The following is a 19,461-nucleotide window of genomic DNA, read 5'->3' on the forward strand; positions in this document are numbered from 1 at the left end:
ATCTGCATCAGTCCTCTAGTATTGAAAAAAAACCACAAAGCAAGGATGCCTTTATGTCAAAATTGGTCAAAGTATGTGCAGCATATTTTCTTTTAATACATAATGCTGCATCCATTTTTTTAAATTGTTTTGTGACGGCATCCATATTTGATGGTGTTATAGCATTATTCATGTAAATCTGAAAGGCATTAAAGATAGGGAAGTTTTCTCTCAGGCTTCATCAACTTCTGAAATTCAATACAATGGTATTTTAGGTAGTTGTGTAACTTTCAACTTTTGGTGTCAGATTGGCAGCATTTGTATAAATCTGAAAGATCTTTATGTCAGGATGCTTCCATAAGATAAAATTATATTTTGTCTTATGGTGAAGTCTTTGTCATTGTTTTCTATTTTTAGTAACTGGGACCATATCTGATGTCGGAACAATATCACTTGTACTCATTAAAAAGCCCTCAATGCCAGAATGCCACTAGCAAATGTTGTCAAATTATGTTGAGCATTTTGTTAAACAAGTCTTATGAAAGGTTTTTCTGTTTTTAGTAACAGTGGCCCTATTTAATGGTGGATCAGCATAATTCGCATAAATCTTAAAGCACTGTGTCGGGATGATCATTTACAAATTTGGTGAAACTCTTGATTCTTGAGAATACGTTCAAAAGAGCAATTGCTAATGGACACATGGATAAACTCATCTGGCCTTATGGTCAGGTAAATTACGCAGGACATACTGGTATTTTGGTGTTCACCCTGCGAACATTAGTGCCCGTTTGTATCAATTATTATTACAGATGGCAAGCAAATGTAAGCCCAGGTTATGAATGAATACAACTGGCAGAGAGCAGTAAACTCATTGTTTGAACTTACTGACAGGATATAAAAAGCAAAGGTGTTTTCATTATATAAGAAGCTGACCTCAGAAGCGATTCCTTTTTTATACAAACTTGGCAAACATGGAAGACAACTTTAGTTCCTTTTCAAAGCGACAGGAAACTATAAAAAATAAAATTATTTGATGACTTTGTGAAGGCCATGAGAGAAGATGATTTCACCGACAATATTATCATCAAGATGGATGAAACTCATTCCTTGACCTCATTCCTGGATGGACTGTTGATATGAAGGGGTTTAAAAGTATGAGAATTGCAGATAATCTTACTTTAGTCTTTGCAGTTGCTGCTGTAGGAGATTTATTGCCTCTAATGACAATTTTTCACAGCATAAGGAAGCTAAAAAATATTCATGCACTGAAATGATGGATCATACATGTGCAGGAGAGGAGTTGGATTAAAAAGATGATGCTGCAGTGGATTAAAGATTTTAATCTTAAGTACATAGTTTAATATTTTTTCAAATAAAATTTAAGTATGAATGAGTTTTCTGACATGTAATTTTCGAATGATTAAATAAGGTTTCCTGCTACTTAAGATTCAAAATAAAAACGATATGTCCCAGAACATGCAGTGCACAAAAGTAATTACTTTAAAAATTAATTTATGGTGTCCTAACAAACACAGTATCCAATATATACAGTAAATATTGTAGTATGCACAGCAATAACTTGCTTTAATAATAATTTGTGTAACCCATGATAGCGAAAAGATTGTCATTTTGCACTTACAGTGAATGTATGTTTAACTAATGATTTTTATTTGCTAGATAATGTCATATAGTTAACCTGATATAATACAATCTTGGTTATTTACACTTTAAACCATGTCAAGATTGAATGACAGAGATCACAAGCAAGTAGTTGATACTATGGTTCCCTCTTTATCTCGTTTGCGATTTTATTGGATTCAGTTTTCAGACTGATAACATGCAAATCTCTGAGTTCAACTAAAAACGATTAATTTCTCTACATTCACATCAGTTAAAAATCTGATATAAGTGACACAAACGTCTGTGTGGATGCATTCGCTAAATATATGGAGTTCGTGGACATATTTTTTTTTATAATAAACTGATGATCATGAAAAAGGAGGAAAAAATGATAACAATATAACGTTAGTTTCTTTCATTTTATTAGCAAATAAGTGCTTTTTTAATCTATTTTATTGCAACATGCAGTGGCAGTAGAGGGGGCAAATTAAACACAAATGTATTTAATTTCTTAAGTCTTGGGACATATGATCTAGAGGAAAAGAAAAAATGTACAGTGATATCACTTTGTCAAGGTCATACTTTTCAAGCTCAAGTTTAAACATACAGGAATATTCAGCAGTCAAATAACAAAATCTATATAAATTTAAAATAATGTTATGTTACTAAAGCCAGGTGTAGGAAATATACATCCACTTCATAGTTGTTTCAGAGCATTAACCACCATCATGAATTCGTGCCCACATATCTAAGCATTGATAGGCTCTGGGCATCTTTCCTCCCTCTACTTTTCACTACATGTACAAGAAAATTATGCTTTGAAATTTTTACATTGAATCTTTTATGAATAGAAAAACAAGTGCATTAGCTCTTCTAGTCCATGACCAGTAAAACTAAAAAATCGGTTAGACCAATACTTCCTCCAACATCTATATAACCATACATAATACATGGAAATTTTGGGGTATTTCATGATCCTGTCATATCAATGCTCAACATTATTCATATAAAATTTTCTTCTGTGTACACGAAAGTATGTCAATGGCTCACCCGATTGTGAAATATGTTTCATTTTTATTCTTTTATATCAATGCATTTCCATGTCTAAACGGGATTATTTTACAGATATACAACAATGTACAGCCTGCAAGCCATTTAATAAAGTCAACATGTCAAAATCTAATGACACTGCAGACATTAAGGTTAGCAATTACTGGCAATGTTATGAATAAAAAAAGTCTATACATCATACATGAACTATGATGGTTCTATTGGCTGTGTTGCCATCCTAAGCTGGGTAGTTTTTCACAGCTTATTTCTTTGTTACATTTTTTCTTTACAGTGTGTTCTAAAAGCAGCTGCTAAGGCTTCTTTCTCTGCATCTCCCCATAGATTTTTCAGGTCTCCATCTCTTTCTCTTTACTAGAAATAAAAGATACAAAGATCAGCTTTAACAGGATATAATCACATTTAAACAAGCAGTGTCAGAAAGAGCCCTCAAATTTATTTATTTTCATTGCTATTAATCTTTATGAAGTTTTATTTGTGCAACCAAGATGTGGACATATTCTGAAGAGTCATAGAAACTGCCCAGTTGCGTGGCCTTATGGGATTCCTGGCTGAGATGGTAATCCTCATTCTGAAATATTCATGTGAAATAAATCCGCTTCAGGTGAAAAGCCTATGAGCCAAAAGTAGCCACCTTTTCTGACTAAAGAAAGATTTGGGAATAAAAAGTCAGAGTCTGGTCATTATCCACCTTCTTGACAGTGCCTCTTACTCTAACAGAGCCAGTTTGAACTGGTGAAAGAAAGTGGGGATCCGTGACAGAGGATCTTCCCAAAATAGCAAGTGTCTCAAGGGACCTTCTTTTACCCACACCTTGTGACATTATAAACTATAAAATATACAAATTCACTCCAACAAATAAAAACAACAATAATATTATTAAGATAGATATATGATGGCCAAATTTGAAATCAGATCTGCACCATTTCCATTTTGGACCAAGCAGACATCATAAGAAATTCTTTGGTTAAGCACAACATGAGCTACCAAGGATAAGTAGCCACAAGAATTTTAAGATGGCCATTGTGGCAGTCATATTGGAAGACGGATCAGCACTATTTCCAGTTACTACAAGTCCATCAGTGAAACTGAAACGCTTATTTGACCATTGATCCAGGAGTAGTGATAACAAGATCTGTAACACATGGATGTCTGAACAGCACTATTTTCATTTAGGACCAGAAGAAGTTTTGTGTAAACGTTCTAAGTTTATGTAACCATACATTAAGGAGATGTAGCAATAACTAGACAGCGACTATGACAGTGATATTATAAAGGCAAGTGGTGCCCTTTTCATTTAGGTAAAAAAGAAGACATAACAAGTCTTTTGATGAAAACATCATGGCAGTACTGTAACTTTTCCTTCAGGAGTGGTAGCAAAAACAAGATTTTAAAGAATGCCACTATGGTGGTCATATGGGACATCAGATCAATACCATTCTAATTTAGAACCAATAAGACATCATAAGAAGTCTTTAAATGAAAAATCGATGTTGATATGATCATACATTCAGAAGGAATAGCAAAAGCAAGATTTTTAAAAGTATCAACAAGATTTTCAAGATTACCATTGGGTGCCATATTGGATGTTGGCTTCACACTATTGTCATTAGGACAACATAAGAAGTCCTTCAGAGTGCACCGCACATTTTCAACACTATTCACATTGAAAGTGTTGAGAGAACAAGATTTTCATGATAGCCAATATGTTGCCAAAACTGGATGCCTAAGTGGCCCATTTTTGCTTATGACCAACGAGAACTTTGCACGGATGTGCATGTAAAGTTTAATGTTACTCCTACAAGGAGATGTAGAGATAATAATTGGTTGTCCAGGGTTCATGCAGAATTCTGAATGATAAATTCAAAGACTTTTCCAAACTTTCAAAGACCACAAACATAGATTTCCAAGACCGATTTTCGCTAACATTTTGTATACAAGTTATATGAGAAAACAACGAATGCAAAATACTACAGTATTGTTTAATAATGAAATTCAAACTATAATTAATCAAAAGAAAGCAACTAGAAAAACTCTACTACATCCGAATATAACAACTGTGGACAATTTTATTTGTGATTATGGAAAGAAATTAAACATTTTGGGTTTATTTCAATTTTCAAAGACTTTTAGAGACATCAGGGTAATCTGTTTGATTGTCCTAAACTTTCAAAGCCTTCAAAATGCTACCTTATTTTTCCCAAACTGTCAAAGACCTTCAAAGACTTAAGAACGCAGCTATCCTATAAGCTCCTTTTGATTATGACCAGTAAAGCTAGAAATATAAATTAAAATAGTATACATGACTAACATGAACGGCACATTATATGGCTGCACTAGTATTATAGTCTTCTATGTAGATAACTAACATTTATGTGCGATACCTTTTTAATCTTGATTGAGTGACCTTGACATTTGCCGTTTTGACTCCAAATTGATAGGCTTATTCTTTACTGTAACCAAAAGCCATCCACAAAGTTTGGACTAGGTCTGTCTTGTAGTACAGTAATTCTGCAAAAGCCATTTTTCTTCTTTCAGTCACTACGATCTTTGACCGTTTGGCTCCAAAATCAGCAATCTTAATCCCTTACCCGATGTGCAAGCCATCTACAAAGCATGTTATGCAGAACCAAAGTTATTGTGCACAAACCATTGCTTCAGTTATATCAGTAGGTGACTTTGAACATTTGATTTCAAAATAAAAAGGGGTCCTCCTTACACTAATAACACGCCAGCATATACGTTTACTAACTGTAAGATGATGCATCATAACTCCAGTTAAGGTTAAAATTATTTTTCTTCCTTCAATCAGAGTTACCTTTACCTTTGAACATTACAGTCTTCGGTTGATAGGGTTTTTCACAAAGTTTGGTAGCAATAGATGGTGGAAAACTTGAATTGCTGTGCATAAACCATTTTTCATCTATCAGCTACATTGAACGTGGCTTTTTCGCCCTGACTTTGATGGGGTTCTTTCCGTACCCCAAGTGTATCTCAACCACATGTTGGTTTCTGTAGATGGTGGATAACTATAAGGTTATTGTGCAGAATCCAAACTGGCAACAGACAAATGGACATTTTGAAATAATGATTCGTCTTATGGCAGGTATATAAAGAAGACAAATAAAGGTACAAAACATGGTGTTGAATACATATGAAATTTTATCCTGCTTAACTGATTATATAGTCAGCCACAGCTCATTTATTATCAAAGATCAATTAAGAGTTTCAATTCATTTTTCAACACTGCATGATGTGAGCTCGATAACACTTTCATTCCAGACCATATGCATGCAGCAAGATGCATCTGATGAAAACCCATGTCAACACAACCATCCATTTATTTTATCACATCCCACACAGAGAAAAGAAATATTCCTTGTAACTTGTTACATGTTTAGGCTCGAATAAACAGTAACACAAGAAAGAGTGAAAACAACAAGTTTTGAAAAATATAACAAATAATTTATTTCCCTGGAAAAATGCTGGAAAAATGAAACCATATGAGAACTTACGGTTTCCAGAATCAAATCCAAAAATAATTCAAGAATAATCCACGAATAAAAATTTTGAAATCCTAATATTGAAATGTTCTAATGATTCCAATATTGAGTCCCGACGAAAAATCCAAGATGGAAGGTGATGACGTATGATGTAGCCTGTACTGTGTTGACGTCTACAATTACTTGTACAAACACAATAATTTATCACCCGGTTTTGGAAATCCAAGTAAAATTTTCAAGAAATGTCCTTGTTTTAGACTTTTCTATGAATACAATAATATTTCCAGAGAAACGAATTAATCTTTTCGAGTCCAAGTAATGTGAAGAAAAATTAACATATAACTAAAAAACTAAAAAATTAAATACTGGTCACAACAGAAGAAAACAACTTGACATCCAGTGTTTAAAGGCCCAGACTTCCAAACCCCCCCCCCCCCCATCTCTCTCTCTCTCTCTCTCTAAACATCACTATTAATACTAAGTATTTCGCAATTTTGGAAATGCATAACTGCGAAATAGGGAATCATGTCATCATGTTTACATGTAAAGTTACATAGCTCACATATGTCCTTGATAAGAATCAATAATTTTACTCCAGAAAAAGTTGTTTACTTGACCCTCAATCAAGGCCAGGAACTATGTCAAAAATAGAAACAAGTGTTTCTATTATTAGGTATCTAAGGGACACTCAGGTCAAACTGAATTTTACGGAAAATATCAAATTCCTAGTGAATAAAATTACATTACATTGACATGTAAATAAAATAAAAAGATTCCAAAACCCACAAACCATCAAATAAAATCAAACACAGCTTAAATCAAATATAAATTAAATCAAATATATGTAACAATCTAATTAAAACATTCAAACAATGAACATTTGCAAAGATCCCTTCATGCTACATCATTAAACATATGCAGACATGCACATATCTGTCTCATAGTGCAATATAATTTGCATGTCTGCAGAGGACATGCCCCATTGATAGGCATTATGTTTGTTATGCCTACCTAAAGCAATTATACAATAATACCAGTATGTACCTCGTGCAGAACAAACAATGCAACATCAGCTGCTTTTATGATACAATTCATTCACCATGATCCATTACTAATTTTCCCAATTACCCAATTTCTTCTGTTGCATCTATGCTACAAAATAAAAGAAAGCAATTTTAGTAATTCGGAAACCACATACAATACTGGACAAATTGCACAACTGGTGAAATATGCAAAAGACACTTTTTGACTTAGTTCAATATACATTCAAAGTTCAGTCAAGTAGGAATGATCAGCTCATCTTATGTTGAACAGAAACTGAAAGATCTTTGACAAAATTTAGAGCAGTGCTGTGCAATTTTTTAAATTTTGTAAGTATTACATCCTGATTTAAAATTTACTTTACATGGATAAAAAGATGGATTATACAAAAGTAGTAAGCAACAGTAGTAAAAGTAATTTAATGTGAATGTGAAGAATATCTTGCATTCTTAAAAAAGTCTTCCCATTAAGAAATCAAAAGCACCTGTATTACATTAGTAATATGCCTTATAGGTATGTATTTCTGATTTTACAGCATCGTGGAGCAAAAGTTCTTAGATAGCGCCAACTAAAAGTAAGGTTAAATAAAATGTAAACTGAATTGCACAAGAATTCAGGAAGATAAACCCTTTTAAATAAACTTAAAGTCCAAATAGATAAAATTTAACATGTAACGATATTATCATTCTGTAAAATGCATACAAAATAAAAGATAAAGGTAATACATGTAAAAAATTTAAAACATGATAAAAATTTGTTGTATAAAGTGCATTCCCTTAAATAGTTCATGATTTTCTTGGGTTATGCATCCATGTACAGTTTCTGCAAGTAGTTCACACTAAAGTCCTTCTGTCTCACAGGCATGATATCGGCACACTCAAAAAGAATGTGTTCTACTGACAATGGACACTGGCAAAATATCCACACGTGCAATGTTATGCTTAGCATTAGCTATTTAATATTTCATTTAGGACTAACAATATTATGGGATGAATGAGTGCGAAGAGTTTCATGGCAAATCCACCATGTGGTTTAGGAGCAATAACAAATTTGTGCTAATGGACAGACTATCGACCACAGGCCATCCTATAAGCTAATATGACCAGCATCACCAAAAGTTTTGTTCCAAGCCCTTTCACTCAAATGACACCTGTTACCATTTATTATGTTATTAGGCTAATCCAGGATAATTACTTAGTAGCTAGCTTAGCTTTAATTATTTGGACCTAGCTTGACATGACCACCAGTGCGACCTTTGATGCTGGTTTAGTCTATGCAATGACGGTCCTTTTATAAGTGACTGATGATGCAATCTATTTTCTTTTTGCTTTAACAAAAGTAATAGTAGTTGTTCTAGTTATTATTGTTGTCATGTCCCAAATTTCCCAAACATGTGACAAGTAAACTAGTAAATGAAAATTGCATCTGCTGTGGGAACATCTTTCTACCTATCCTATTAACAAAAAAGGAAACATTTATCTTCAAATTCTAGGCCCAAAACATGTAGAATAATAAGCTATAATAATCGAAGGTAAAATATCTGTAAAAGTACAGCAGAGAAAAAATAAAAGGGGGGGGGGGACATTTAGTGAGTGCTTTTGAAAAAAGAATATTTCATAGTGCAGCAGTTAATTTCATCTGGATGTTCATTAAATCATCATCATCTTTAGAAACTGAACAAAAAAGCCTATTATTATGCATCCTCGTTGTGAATTTGGTATATGACGTAGAAAAATAGCTGTTTCGGTATTTAATGTATAATAAACAGCTTCTAGTTCTAGCTTCATGTAAACTGAATTTCTTTTTACTCATGGTTTTTATTTTCTTGTTTAACATTTACTGTACTATGCATACCTTGAATGCATCATATATATCAGTAATGGGTTGAATATTGCCCGAAATTGCCAAGCTGAATGTTTGCCACAGCTATAAAATCTATTTCTAATTGAAATGAAGGCTTTGCAGCAATTTACTTGTTCTGAATAAAGTACCACACATTTTATTTTAAATTTTGTTGGTTGACAAATTGCGAAATAAAGATAATGCCAGTTCAGTTAAAAAATACATACTCTTTATTGATGAATGCCATGTTCTGAGCTAGCAAATAAAGCTATAGGATATGTCCAATGAAAATAATGCTGCATACTCTCTCTCTCTCTCATTTCTGCATATACTGTAATAAACTCGTTTTATTAGAAACATGATTTTAAACAAAGAAAGCCTGTAATAAAGGAGAACGTCTTTTAAACATATCAAGGCTATGTACTACTGTTTTTGATTTCTATTCTAAACAATGCGTTAAAAGATTAACCATATACCAAACATAATCTCTTTTGGAGACATATTCCGCATTTGAATGGAAGCACTTTTGGATACATCTGTCCCGTTCACATAATATACAGGTACAAACATGAAATTGACACCTGCTATTGACAGGTTTACAGTGACTAGATATCTCAGATCTATTTGTTTAGTGTGTCAACTCATAGGGTGAATGCAATAAAGGTTCTGCTCTAATTATTACATACATTTGCAACTAGGACTGGTATAAGGTGAAGCTGTGTGCATTCACAACAAGCACAATGTCGAAAATACAAACACACCTACTAATATATGCTACTGTCAAGTGTTATGATCACAATTTCTAGCAACAGTCCACAGAACAGTAACTTTAGCAGTTCTTACAATAGGGAAAATACATTTTGCCAGAGTAGACAATACTATCTTCTGAAAGTGCAATAAATGAATATACGATTTTTTTAAACCTGTAAAATGTTATTGTTTTTCTTTTCAATTTTCCTCTCAAGTCCAGAAAGTGAAATGATCAAGTGTCACTAGCAATCTTTCGGGAAATGTACGTTTGAAGTAAAGCCAAGCTATATACTCTTAAAACCCAAATTAAACCCAAAAGTCATGCACCAATATAAAATGACTTAAACGTCATTTTAAAAAATGTCTAACAGTTAAAAGATCCTTTTTAAACAGCCAGGACAACTAGAGAGTAAATTCTGAGGAATCTTTTTGCTTTAAAATTCAAAACAGTGTGCACAATATAAACGATAGAGCAGAACCATGATCAGTGAATGGTGTAATAGAATCCAATGCAGCCAAAGTAAGTCCTTCAGAATTGCTGCTTGAATATCAAGGAACTTAAGGTATAAAAATTGAGAATGAATTTGAAATACTATTTTAGTTGTCAATGGAAACTATTTCCTATTCTGGAGTAAATTATTTCTTAGAATGAGTAGTAAAAATTGAACTTGCCTAACAAAAAGCCAATATACATTTATGTAAAAATGTGCTTCAGAACTAATTTGAGCGTAACACACAAAACCCAGTTCTGAAGCTTTTTGCTCTTCATATGCTGACAAATCAGGAGTAACTGTGAGAGATGCAAGTGGTCGATCCTATAATCTAATGGTCATTATTGGACTTTGAAACTGACTAATACCAACTCCCCCAAAACACACACACACAAACAGATACACACACACACACACACACACACATATATATATATATATATATATATATATATATATATATATATATATATATGCATACACACAACTGACTTTATCAATTTTAGAAGTTTAAATATTAAGTGTAAATAGAAAGAAAGTTTACAAGAAAAATCATAAGAAGAGGAAAATGTATTTTAAGTAGAGATGTGTTGCAACTGTTCGGCAATAGGTACATATACCACAGACACAAGTCTTGATGACATCATGGACAATCTCCCGAGTGCTTGCATCAGGATAAATAAATGGACATTTAGGCTGATGATTCTAGCAATTTGATGTATCCAACATTCTACCATGGAACTCGAGACCTCTAAAACATAGAAACAAGTGACACTGTAATTATCAATATACTTAAAGCCATTACATGTATAACCTAACATAAAGAATGGTACTAATTCCAATCTCAGTCATTGACCTTCAGGCCCATTTTTACCACTTTATTTGGGAAACCTGTTTATAGTTGGACTTGTGTGCAGTATCTCGTAAAGAGTCCCAAGTTGGTTTGATTTGCTCACCTGGCTGATGTTTATAAGCTTGTCTGGAAAACATTGCAGCGAGTGGCCAAATACTGTAGCAATATAACATTTCTTATTGCTATATATGATTATAACTCTGTGTCAAACTGAGAATGATCTGGCATGCATATTGTCAACTTTCCACTCTAAATCTTTGCTCAGACACAACAAAAATGTAAAAGGATAAAAATAAACAGACTATATGAATAATGTGTTCACGATTTGTGGTGAACAAAATACCAAGTGGCAAATAAAGTGTTCTCGAGTTATGGTGAAAACAATACCAAGTGGCAAAACAAATAAAAATAGTTTGGGAAATCAACAGCAATTCAGTTTTCAATGCCTGACTTATCCTGGCTCAAAGCCCTAACTAAAATTTTTGATATGATGGGCTGTAGATTAATAATTACCATATTATCTTCTCCTTCTTGATGGTTATGGGGAAAATATTTTAATATTTTGCACAAGATATGTGAACCTCTTCCCACATGTACAAAGATCACTCTGAAACTTATCATAAATACAGAAAACTAAATGTTTATAAAGGAAGTAGTTGCATTCGAGTTCATTTCTCTGTATCAGCATAAAATGATTCTCAGACTGTAAACTCACTGACCAGTCAGCACGACAATCTATCAGGGTCAATATTGTTTTTCTGCTGATTACTTCTAACTAACAGTACAGTCCAAGTTATGCCGGAACAATAAGGGATGGCCGATCAAGGCCTGTGCAGTCTGCACTTGGACTTGACTTATAAGTGAGTATACATGGTAGGGATTTTGAAGCATCATCAGAGCAGTGCTTAATGATGAGCATTATCAACGTCACCTCTATCTACAGTACCAGTATATAAAAGCAAAGGATGTCTCCGATTGTCTGTCATTTTACTTAATAGGTACTTAAAAGACAGGACATTAAACCAGATTGTTACAAATTAAAAGGTGTGAAGTGACGCCTGATCTATCATACTAAGATAACCAGTTGTACCCAAATGACAAGCAGTACTCAAAATGACCAGTAGTACTCAAAATGACCAGTAATACTCAAAATGATCAGTAGTACTCAAAATGACCAGTAATACTCAAAATGATCAGTAGTACTCAAAATGACAGTTCAGTTACTTTTCCTTTCATTCTTGTCTTTATGGTATACATATAAAAGGCACTGTTCAACTTGATATAATTACTATTTCAGTTCCAATGAACCTGACTTTTGACATTCATCATCCATTTCAATATAGGACTGCTTCTACCCATGTGAAATCCGTGTGACAAGTCTGATGAGAAACTGCTTCTTAAACTCATCAACCAAACATGTTCAGAAACTTAAATAACCGTTTCAATATCAAAATATCGCCTTCAGTTACGATGATCTTTAACTTTGACCTGTTGACCCCACACTGAGAGGATGCTGTATAAACCAAAATACACTCTACTTTAAATCTACAAGACTCTGTAAGATTATGAAAAAGGTAGTCAAAGGACACAATACCCACAACAAAAACGGATAGTCCAATATCTGAAAACCAAATCTTGAAAATGTTTTTAGATCCAAATGGTTCCTTTCTTAGTGGCATACACAAAACACAAAAGATAAACAACAAAAACTGAAAAAAGAGTCCATCGAAGGGACTGATGTTCTACTAGGCAAAAATAATTTCCAGTGTTGTGTGTTGAAAATCATCTCGGATGTTGATCAGTGATAACAAGTGTTTTCAAATTAGATGCTATTGTAAACATACTGGATGTCAGCTTGGTACCATTTTCATTTAGGAAAAAGTAGACACCATTGCAAGTCAGTTAGTAAAACTCAATGTCATAATGATTATCCATCCAGGGTAGAGCGGGGAGAGTAGTTATAACACAATATTAAAGAGAGTTTAAATGGCAACCTCACTGGATGTACCAATGGCACCATTTTCATTTATAACCAACTAGATATCATAACAAGTCTACTGGTGGAACACTCTTATTAATATAGCCATCCATCTGCAGAAGTAGAGATAAAAGTTTCAATTGGAATCAATAACACGATTTTTAGAATGTTACTGTGGCAGCCAAACTGGACATTAGATCATCACCATTTCCATTTAAAACTAAATGGACATCATAAGAAGTATTCTGGTCAAAGTCACATCAATATGACATTCTAATCACATCGAGCTGTATGTAATACGATTTGTAAGAGGTATATTGGTCCCATTTTTATTTGGCAACAACCAGATATCATAATAAGTCTTTAAAGTGAAAACTCCATGTTGATATGACCATCCATTCAAGAGTATCTGGCTGCTGTGGTGGCCATTTTGGATATCATATCGGCACTATTTTTATATAGAACCAACATATCACAAGGAGTCTTTCAGTGAAAACCCAATGCTGACATCATCCATTCAGGATACGTAACCATGACATGATTTTCAAAATGTCCACTGTGGCAGCCATATTGAAGATGAGGTGGGCACAATTGTTATTCAAGATAAACTAGACTCTATCAGAAGTCTTTGGTGAAAACCCCATGATGATACTGTTCAGGAGGTGTAGCAAAAAATGTTTTCAAGATGGCTGTTGTGGGGTCATCAAAGGTTAAGCTGAACTTGAATTTTAGGCAGAAGTGACTTGTCCTTTTTGACAGAACAGGGAGAAGTAAAAGCTGAACAAGGAGGGAGGAATGGAAGAAGCGATATATATATATATATATATATATATATATATATATATATATATATATATATATATATATTTCTGTGTGTCTTTTCCATTCTCTTATTTGAATTATGCCCTCTTTTCCCCAGTATGCATATTTACATTTAAGATTGGTTTTAAGCAATACTTTATATTCAAGTGGAACATTGTTTGATTTATATGCATATCATTGACACACTGGAACATTTATAACAATTATCATATTCATATGCAGTGTTATTTTGGCCATATGACTTTTAAGGAGCTATACAATGTAATGATTTTTAACTAAGTTAACTAGATTACATTATTGCAATTGCAAGTTAGTACTGTAAAAATAACTAATCAACCACTCTTAATAATGACTTTTGTGTGTGTGTGTGTTGTGTGATTTTGGATTTTAACAATTTGAGTCATATGATGTCTGCAGTAATCAGCTTATAGTGATGTCCAGCACTGGGGCTTCATGCCGCACACATGTAATATCATGTCCCACCCAGTCACATTACCCTGACACCAGGCTGACCTTAACTAGCACTGACCTCTTAATGCAGAGAGGCAAGTGAGGCAGCCGCTAGTCCCATTTTTATAGCCTTTGTTATGACTCAGCTGTGGATCTGAACTTGTGACTTCCGGTACCAGAGCCGGACACTCTAACCACTTAGGCCACTGGAGAGGTCCATGAATCTTATTTGAGAGTTCACTATAAAAGGCACTAGAAAAGATTTCTAATTTTTTTAAAACAATCCCTGTACCATGTAAATGACAGCAAATGCACACTTGTCATCAGATCATTCTGTTCATCCTAATTATTTTGTTGCCAATAAAATAGTACCATTACTAATTACATACACACAATGAAGCACTTAAGTTGGTGTATGAATGAACTAAATCCTTCTTTCCAATGGAATTGACAAGGCAACATGCGAGTGCATCTACTTTTAGAAAGATGGATTTTCTTAATGTAACCACTCACTTTATAGCTTCCTTACAACAGTCCACTAATTGCCAATATAAGGTTCTATTATTCATCTGTGTACTTGTAGTACTGTTAAGCATTTGGTAAATATTGTTTGCTTTGCTGCTTTTTTCATATTTTCACAAAACTGTGTGAAGTCAGAAAATGACCATACTTACAGTTACAGCGCTTCTCAAATTCCAAAGCAAAGCATTGTCCCATATGTTTCTGACCTACACAATTGCATTTTGAATCTAAATCTTCAGTAACAGAATATTTGGACTTTGCTTTTGATGAATTGTACAGTTTCCTCGATCTATTTGCCCAATGGTTACGAAAACAGACAATTTAATTAATAAAGTGGAGCTTCCCAGATATAGTGATGTCCGCCATTAATTCCCCATGACAGATCTACTTATGGTCATAAACTGATTTATTGTTGAGAAAATGATGTACCTGCGGCAGTTAAAATCTTCATTTCACCGATTTTATTCTTAAAATACAAATTGTTATCTACATACTTTTATTTCAGTTTAAAAACACAAGTTTATCTTTTATTGTCATCAAAGTATAACTTACAGTAATCGGGGGGTGGGTGAGTGGCAGAGTGATCGAAAGTGCTCTCTGTCACAAATCATTGCCATCTCAACTCTGTCTGCACGGTTAGAGTCTCGGGCTCGGCCAATGTGGGTATGTAAGAAAGCTTGCCGATAGCTTCTCATGGGTTGGTGGTTCTTTCCGGGGTTTTCCTAGGTTCTTCCTCCACCATTTATACTGACTGCCATGTATAGCCTATTGTGTGCTGAAAAATGGCGTTAAACCCTACAACAACAACAACAACAATAACAAAACAGAAATCAGGCAGTGATAGCTAATAACTTACTTTGGTAAAGGTTAATGGTCAACCAGCTATCAAAACACATACCTGTGAATGTACAAGAGTTTGTTTGTGTGCACAATTGATATCAACACCAGCAATTTGATGGCTTGATGCTGACAATTTACCTTGAGCCAAAACACCACAATGGACCTACCCTGAATAAGGTGAGTGGGAGCCTTAAAGAGCAACAGTCACTCAACATAAATCTAAAAAAACACAGGGCAAAGTTGTTTTTGCTAAAAGACAGTTAAGTCTGCATTTTAGGCAACTTAGTCACCCACTTTGCCTGGTAGTGCAAACTCTGAGTCACAATGGATGTTCCAACAGCACTATTTTTATTTAGGACCAATTAGATATCACAAGAAGACTTCTGGCAAAATCCCTATGTTGATATGACTTTCTGTTCATGGGGATTGGCAATAACAGGATTTTCAAAATATCTGTTGTGGCGATCATGCTGGATGTCAGATCAGCACCATTTGCATTTAGGACCAACTAGACATCAAGAAAAGCCTTTTGTTCATATAACGAACCATCCAGAAGGAGAAGCAATAACAAGCTTTGCAAGACAGCCATTATCGTCACCATATTGGAGATCCAAATGGAGCCATTTTCATTTAGGACCAACAAGACTTCATATGTCATCTTCTAATGAAAATCTTATGCTGATATGACTTTTTGTTCAGAAAAGTACATTCCAAAACTAAAATCCTGAGTTCCATTTGCAAAGAAAAATTGAATGGTCATACATTTATCATTGATGGTTTTTTTCACATTGTAATATGTGCATGTTATATGCTGTTTATTCCTAATTAATTTGTAATATTTCCACTGAGTTTTGAATATTCATTTTCTCAAGATCAGATCAGACTTTCCTTATCTGACATACTGCCATGACCATATTTTGACCTCGGCTACGATCAAACATGAGAATGACAAGTATGTTGTTTTAGTGGGGGGGGGGGGGAGTGCTTAAAAATATCACTTCCATACTCATAAAATTTGAGTTAATTGTGGAAAATGCAAGCTGCGATTTTAGCTTATTGCATTGTTTAGAAAATGAAAGAAACTGAGAAAATTAAATACTTAGGAAATAACGATTTAATAATGAAAAGGAACTTGACAAATTGGATGGTAAAATTGTGGAATGGCAGGGTGATATTGTACAATTTATAGCACGTTGCTCACTGGAACTGAAAGGTCCAACAACCAACGATAGATACATACAGATGTTGGATAGGAATTAAATAAATTATAAAGCATGATCAATCTGGACATCATAAAACTCTAAGAACAGAACAAAAACAAAATTTGATTACTGAAAGCAAATCCCAGGCCACACAGGTGGCATATAAGAATACCACAACTGCTACAATATTATAAGCCGATGTCAATAACCAGTCAAGAAACAGATCACATCACTAGTCAACATTTATAACCAAAGCAAGAATAAATATTTGGGTACATATATGTAACATTGTTATGGCCGAATACAATGACTATCATGGAGTGTAAAAAAAATTGTAAGAGAGAAAAAAATAGTACATTATTCTAAAGCATGAAACATTTCCGCTTCTACAAATAGCATAAAGTTTACGATATTATAATAATTATTACAGGTAAAAAAATGGAAACGTTTGAAGAAGTTTGCTATTATTGGTAGCTAATAAGGTTTGTAACTTTGCAAGAGTAGAGTTGCTGTAATAGAATGGTTTTAGAAACATATACCCCATTCTTTATGAAATTATGGACAGATGAATGAATAATGGTATTTGTCACCGATGAAATTTTCATAACAATAAGTACATTTCCTTTGGACTGCTCCGGTGGCCTAGTGGTTAGAGCGTCTGCCTCGGATGCGGGAGGTCATGGGTTCGATCCCCGGCCGAGTCATACCAGAGACTTTAAAAATGGTACTAACAGCTGCCTCGCTTGGCGTTCAGCATTAAGAGGTTAGTGTTAGGACTGGTCGGCCTGGTGTCAGGATAATGTGACTGGGTGGGACATCATGCTACATGTCTGCGGCATGATGCCCCAGTGCTAGACATCACTATAAACTGCCACATTGCAGACATCGTAGCGATATGACTGAAAAATTGTTAATGCTACGTTAAAAATCAAAATCACATCACATCACATTTCCTTTGCTCATATGGTTTACTGTCCTGATTTCAACAGGGAGTCTGTGATTAAAGTCCTTAAGTTTATCACTGGTACATACTGATTCCTTGGTAATAGCAGTAAGTAGTTTTCCATAGTCAAATTTACCCTCGGAGGATACACTTACTGACAATTGTCATTCCTGTATATAAAAAGGTCTTTTAGAGTTTCTGTTATCACGCATGTTTTTTCCTGATTATTAATGAATTCATAATATAGAAAGTCTGTTATCCCAACAATTATCAGAGTGGTAGATTGAAGTATCGGACTTTTTCGGTAAAGTGGATGCAAGGTCATTCTAGCCCGATCAACCATGTATTTAACAGACTAATAAAACTTCAATTTTTAGAAAAAATAACACTTAAATGTTTCAAATTAGCACAAATATCTATTAGATTATCGCTAATTGTAAATCAACGTTTATCATTTTTCGTTAACCGACAATCAGACTTTTTGTCTTTGTTAAATTGATATTCAGTTCCATAAATCTGAGTATGTTGTAAAACACATTTAAATTATGTTTGAAATATTTTTCGTCAGTACCAAAAAATAGTGTCATCGTCGTAAAGCAATATAAAGATTTGAATTAAAAAAAATCATACAGTGATCAGAAAAGCATAACTCCACACTAGTGCACTCATTTTCTAACAGATATTTTTTCTAAGTAATTTACTTAATAATAAATAAAATTTGCAAGAGATTTTCACCTTACATCACATTCGTACTACAATGATAGAAAGCGGACTGCACACACGCACAACTGATATAAGAGTTCATTTTGCATATTATATATTGTTCTAAATATTTTCCAGTTGTCTAAAAGTTTCATCCACACCCCTATCCTCCCAATAATGTCGAAAGCGTTACTAAAATCGAAATAAGCACAAAATATTTTCATCTTGAAAGTGTTTAAAATTTCAGTAAGAGTGTAAAGAAAACATCTATAGTTGAAAAGTCTGGTCTGAATCTGAATCGTGAAAATCTAAAAACTTACGAAGTCATTTTTTTATAACAACACGAGTAACCAGTTTATTAAAATCATTTAGGTATATAATTGTCAGGTGAGTTTGGGTTCCCCTTCTCCTAATATATTAGTCCGATTATTCCTTCAAGCCAAGCATCCAGAACCAGACTAGTGTCAAATATCATATTGAAAAAAAGAGACACATAAGAGCATAAGCATGTCAGAGGTACATTTTTTTATATTCGTTTTATATATTTTCATAGGACAGTCTTTAATTATTCTTAAGATGTTTAATACACTTAATAATTTCCGACTCAGTAGTATCTTGGTCATCATTTGTAATATTCATGTAATCTTCATAATCAGTTTTGTTTTGATTTCTTACAATTTGTACATGTTTGGTTATTCTTATCTCTTTCTTACTTGCTGATATTTTTCTGCCCTTTGCATTTAGTTCTGATCAATCATCTATTATTTTTACTACAAATTTGATTGCTATTTACAACAAAATGTTTTGTAACAGAATCGTGTTACTACTCTATGATCTTAAACAAACAGAAAAAAC

The 19,461-nt window shown here is 33.7% G+C and overlaps 1 long non-coding RNA gene across 1 annotated transcript; it reads right to left on the minus strand.

The window, feature by feature from the left end:
* Positions 1–2,004: 2,004 nt before the first annotated feature.
* Positions 2,005–10,678, minus strand: LOC149799728 (uncharacterized). The gene is made up of 3 exons (XR_016421222.1): positions 7,215–10,678; positions 5,492–5,723; positions 2,005–3,021 (listed from the first exon to the last, which is right to left on the minus strand). It is a non-coding gene; the product is annotated as an uncharacterized LOC149799728 (long non-coding RNA).
* Positions 10,679–19,461: the final 8,783 nt, after the last annotated feature.

Source organism: Sinohyriopsis cumingii, chromosome 5 (assembly GCF_028554795.1).
Source record: "Sinohyriopsis cumingii isolate HCF-2022 chromosome 5, ASM2855479v2, whole genome shotgun sequence".
Lineage (NCBI taxonomy): Eukaryota > Metazoa > Mollusca > Bivalvia > Unionida > Unionidae > Sinohyriopsis > Sinohyriopsis cumingii.